Source organism: Ochlerotatus camptorhynchus, unplaced genomic scaffold, assembly GCF_037179485.1.
Source record: "Ochlerotatus camptorhynchus isolate MF236.1 unplaced genomic scaffold, CSIRO-AGI_Acam_v1.1 ptg000323l, whole genome shotgun sequence".
NCBI classification, from domain to species: domain Eukaryota; kingdom Metazoa; phylum Arthropoda; class Insecta; order Diptera; family Culicidae; genus Ochlerotatus; species Ochlerotatus camptorhynchus.
This window is the reverse complement of record NW_027040811.1, coordinates 167,853-173,852: the sequence shown is the minus strand read 5'-3', so window position 1 is coordinate 173,852 and position 6,000 is coordinate 167,853.

The following is a 6,000-nucleotide window of genomic DNA, read 5'->3' as shown; positions in this document are numbered from 1 at the left end:
AGCAATTAATTAATTTATCTTTATTAGGGAGGCTTTCAGCCTGGGGCTGGTTCGCCTCCAATCTGCCCCAAGCAAATCACCATCAGGGACGGGTCGGCAGCAGACCTGCGGAGGGACATCATCAAACTAACTCGACGGCGCGAAAAGTACATCATTGCTGGCGACCTGAACGCCAAACACCAGGCTTGGGGCAATAGTCGACTCAACCAAAACGGGACCATCCTCAACGACAACCTGCAAGAGGCTCGCTACACCATATTAGCGCCGGACTCTCCCACCCGGTTCAGCCGATCTGGCGTTCACTCCACCATTGACATCCTCATCAGCAACATGGGAGACAACATCTCGCTACCTGTGACCCATCAGGAGCTGAGTTCGGACCACTGGTGGTGGTGGCCGAAGTAGGCTCATCTGTCAACCGATTCCAAGCTTCCCGACGCAACTACCATCGTGTCAGCTGGGAGCAGTTCCAACACTGTGTTGACTCCACTGTCGACTACGGTGTCCTTCCGGAGACGCCCGAAGACGTTGACCGGTGTCTGCGTTCCATCGAGGAGTCGATATCCCGGGCCAGGGACCAACACGTGCCAGTATCCAGGCAGGTGAGCAATACTCTGAACCTTGATAGAATTATCAAAGATCTCATCAGACTCCGTAACTCCATCCGAAGGCAATACCAGCGTTCTGGTTTGCGTGTCTTGAAAACCCATTGCAATCGTCTTACAAAAACCATCCAAGCCAGGATGGTGGATCTCAGAAATCAAGATTTTGCTAACAAAATCCTCTCTCTCCCAGGTTGTGCAAAGCCCTTCTGGAAACTAACGAAAAATCCTAAAAACAAACCCAGGCCCATACCACCACTGACCCCACTGGATCGTCATCTGATAACTCCTGAAGAGAAGGCTGCCGCATAGGTCAACATTTCGTCAGCTCCCATAATCTCGGACAAAACATCGTCAGCCCTCATGAATCTGAGGTTGCTGAAAATGCAACCAATCTTTATCAGATTCCTAACATTTTTCCAGAGGAATCCGAGATTACGGCTGACGAACTGTTGGCCTATATCAAGTCATCTAAAAACATGAAGGCCCCAGGTTTCGACAACATCCTGAATCTGGAACTCAAACACTTGCGTTCCAGATTCTACAACCATCTGGCACTGATTTTTAATCAGTGCCTCAGACTTGGCTACTTCCCCTCGTGTTGGAAGTCAGCTAAAGTCATACCCATCCGGAAACCTGGGAAGGATCCGTCCTCACGTTCAACTTATCGACCAATCAGCTTTCTCTCAGGGTTATCAAAACTGTTCGAAAGAGCAGTCTACCACCGGCTCCTAACATCTGCTGAACAAAACAACATACTCGAGGAACAGTTTGGTTTTCGGAAACGTCGTTCAACCGTCCACCAGCTGACTCGGGTAACAAACATTCTCAGACGGAACAAGTCTGTTTCGAAAACATCTGCCATGACGTTGTTGGACGTTGAAAAAGCGTTCGACAATGTGTTTGGCATGATGGCCTGCAGCATTACGGTCTTCCAATCTTCCTAGTGAAGAAAATCAACAACTATCTATCGAACAGGACGTTTCGAGTCTCTCTGAATAGCATCACATCGGATGCTTTCAACATCGGTGCCGGAGTTCCACAAGGAAGCATCCTTGGCCCCATCCTATTCAATCTGTTCACCTCCGATATGCCGGCTCTCCCTGATGGTGGATCGTTGTCTCTGTTCGCAGATGACACATCCATCGTCTACAAGGGTAGGCTCATCGGAACTCTGACTGCCAAACTTCAGAGAGGCCTGGACGTCCTGTCTGAATATTTCAACAGCTGGAAGATCCGTATCAACGCGGCAAAGACTTGTTCCGTCTGAAAATAATAAGATCTGCTTAAACGACTCAGTGGTGGAATGGTCCAAAGAGGTCGTGTACCTCGGGCTAACATTAGACAGCAAGCTTCTTTTCAGGGACGTTTCACGTTGACAAAATTAAAACCAAGTGAAACATCTTGATAAGATCGTTGTATCCACTCATCAACAGGAGGTCTACCCTGTCCCTGAAAAATAAGCTTGCTGTCTACAAACAAATCATCCTTCCCGTAATAGAATACGGGATGCCAATCTGGGAGAGTTGCGCAAAAAGCCACCATCTTAAACTTCAAAGGATCCAGAACACGATCCTGAGAATGATCCTCAACAGTCCACCGTGGACTAGAAACTCGGAGGTCTACCGCCTGGCTGATCTTCAGACACTGGAGTTACGGAGAGCTGCCTCCATCGCAAGGTTCAGAGATTGCTGTAGGCGATCCAACCAACAGATCGTCAGGGATCTGGCACGTTAGGTTAAGTAGGTAGAATAACAAATCAAAACCTTCAAACAATATACTTCACAAGAAGAAAATTGAAAAACATTACACAGTAAAACACAACATGTACAACACAAAATCAAAAAGTTCACCAAAGATGAAGAGCCCCTCTGGCTAACCTCTTGCCCTGTATTAGTAATTGTAAACCACATATCAAAAAAATAAAATAAAGAAGAATTTTACTACTACTACTACAGTGAATTTATCCTCATTTTGTATCAGCAAACGGTTGACGGAATAAAGACTGCGGAAGGTAATTTATTCACATAAACTACTTTTTGAAAGCTGATCCAAAACTGGAAGAAGTTAATTCTCGTTTAGGTTGAGAACATTTTGGTATACTGATTATGATAGTGACGGTGCAGACCCCATTGGTTTCTCACTTCATAATTAGAAAGGTGCTGTCCCTGCCAACATCGGAGAACTGAATAAAAAGATTTAGGCGTAGCAAAAACAAAACAGGTGTATTTCGGTTAAAGTACACAGTTCGAATGAAAAATGGAAGAAGTGCACGATCGCTGCTCGTTCTAATGTTGGCAGCAGTTCGATGGTTGCGTTTCGGTAGATGGTGTGTGCGCGCGAGGTAGTTATTTCTAACTCCCACACTAAGCACTCGTCGTTCGAAAACACCCAGTGCTTGCAGGTCCTCCTCGAGCATCGTCTATGTCTCGTGCCCGTAGAGAACCACCGGTTTTATCACGTGAAGTTTACCCGACCTCATGGTCTTATGGAGTCCGTAGTATAAGCACGACTTCCGGCAATAATACGCCGACGAATTTCTCTGCTGCAGTTGTTATCCGACGTCACCGATGATCCGAGGTACACAAATTCATCCACCACCTCGAACTCATCTCCGTCGATTGTCACTCTTCTGCCTATGCGAGCCCTATCCCGCTCGGTTCCTCCAGCTAACAGATACTTTGTCTTCGACGTATTCACCTTTAATCCAACCTTCTCTGCTTCACGTTTCAGCCAGGTGTACTGCTCCGCCACGGCCTGAAACGTTCTTTCGACAATGTCCACGTCGTCAGTGAACTGGCTGGACTTATTGAAGATCGTGCCCGCATGTTAAAGCCCGGACGTTTCATGACACCTTCTAGCGCAGTGTTGAACAGGAGGCAGGAAAGACCATCGCCTCCTGTTTCAAACGAGTCCGACAACGCACCCGATATCTTCACGCAGCACTGTACACCATCCATCGTAGCCCTGCGGTCTTATTACGGGTGTCACTACACGGTGATAAGGAAGTAATACTCAGAATAAGAGCCGTGATTGCCGTACAAATCAAATGGGAATCACTTCACCGTGACGACAAGTGACAAGTTTTCGCCGTGAAGTGACATCCGTAATAAGCCCCTGGTCAGTCTCGTCAGCTTCCCGGGAAAACCGTTCTCGTCCATAATCTTCCATAGCTCTGTCAATAGTTTCGTAAGCGGCCTTGAAATCGATGAATAGGTTGTGCGTAGGGACTTGATATTCACGACACTTTTGGAGGATCTGCCTCAACGTAAAGATTTGGTCCGTTGTAGATCGCCCGTCCACAAAACCGGTTTGATAACTTCCCACAAATCTGCTTACTAGCGGCGATAAACGGCGAAAGATGGTCTGGAAAAGCACTTTGTAGGCCGCGTTAAGAATAGTGATCGCTCAATAGTTCTCACATTCTAGTTTGTCGCCTTTTTATATACTGGGCATATTACTCCTGTTGTTGTAGAACAGGTAGGCGCTGCATAGATACCGATTGATGAATGAATAGAAGTAGGCATTGGAATATTAGGAGTAAGGAATCATTTACAAGTTAAACGTCCAAGAGACAAGAAGTGATTTGTTGCTCTAGATAGAAGAGAAAAACTATAAATCTTGAAGATTTTGTTGCGATGAAGAAGACAAACTCTTGAAAGCGAATACAGTTTTTATTGCTTCAAGATTTATAGTTTTTCTCTTCTATCTAGAGCAACAAATCACTTCTTGTCTCTTGGACGTTTAACTTGTAAATGATTCCTTACTCCTAATTGTCCTAATATTCCAATGCCTACTTCTATTCATTCATCAATCGGTATCTATGCAGCGCCTACCTGTTATACACCAACATTCCCAGGATTCCTGTATGAAGACGAGGCTACATGGCCAGAGCAATCGGAAATCTTAACACAACCTCAAGAAGATGAAGAAGAACTCCGTACCGCTCGCGTGAATGTGCACAACTTAACTCCACAATTATTCAACTTCAAGAGATTTTCAAAATGGGAGCGACTTATGCGCACAGTTGCTTATGTCAGCTTATGTCCACAGATATATAGACAATCTTCGTCGTAAGGTTCGCAATCAATCGGTTGCAAACCACAATGGTTAAACCAAAATGAACTTCAAAAAGCGGAAGAAACTGTCTGCTGATTAATACAAAGAGAGTCGTATGGAGAAAAAATATCAATTATGGAGCAAAACCTGAAGGTGCCCCGTGAAGAGTATCAACGTATATCGAAAAGAAGTAAACTCTACAAGTTATCCCCGATGATGGATGATCGAAGTGTAATTCGCATGGATAGTAGGATTCCAAATGCTGTACACGTACCAGATAGTATGAGGTATCCTATCATTCTGCCTAAGGAACATCATGGAACACAACTGTTGGTGGAAAGGTATCATCGTCAATACAAGCATGGTAGCAACGAGACTGCGGTCAACGAAATGCGGCAAAAATATCACGTAGCCAAATTGAGAGCTCTGTTCCGGAAAATCAAAAAAAAAAACTGCATGTGGTGTAAGGTTTATCAAGCAACACCACATATTCCCATGATGGCCCCACTTCCTGAAGCAAGAGTGACACCGTTTAATCGAGCATTCAGTTACGTTGGCATCGACTATTTTGGACCTCTACTTGTTAAACAAGGTCGCAGTGAAGTCAAGAGGTGGGTGGCGCTGTTTGTTTGTCTGACGGTTAGAGCAGTTCATCTGGAGGTTGTCACAAGCTTGTCAACAGAATGCTGCAAAATGGCGATAAGGCGATTCATCGCACGGAGAGGTGCTCCGCTGGAAATCTACAGTGATCAGGGAACAAACTTCATCGGCGCTAACCGGGAACTGAACAGAGAAATCCGTCAGTTAAATCAAAACCTGGCACCAACGTTCACAAATACTGCAACACAATGGCGATTAAATCCTCCGGCTGCAGCGCACATGGGGGGGTCATGGGAACGCATGGTTCGATCGGTAAAGAGTGCGTTGGCGTCACTTTCAACAGCACGAAAGCCCAATGATGAAACGTTTGTCACATTTTTAAATGAGGCTGAGGCAATGGTGAATTCGAGGCCGCTTACTTACATTCCTTTGGGGTCAGCTGAACAGGAAGCACTCACGCCGAACTGCTTCCTCATGCTAAGCACCAGCGGGGTAAATCAACCAGCTAGATTGCCAGTGGGTGAAATAGCAACACTTCGGTCAAGCTGGAATATTTGTCAACACTTACTGGATCAGTTTTGGACTCGGTGGATTAAGGAGTATCTTCCCACAATTACTAAACGAACTAAATGGTTTGAAGACACATGCTCAATCAAGGTTGGTGATCTGGTAATCATTGTGGACGAGCGAACACGAAACAGTTGGACGAGAGGAAAGGTGGTAAAAGTGTTTCCAGGAC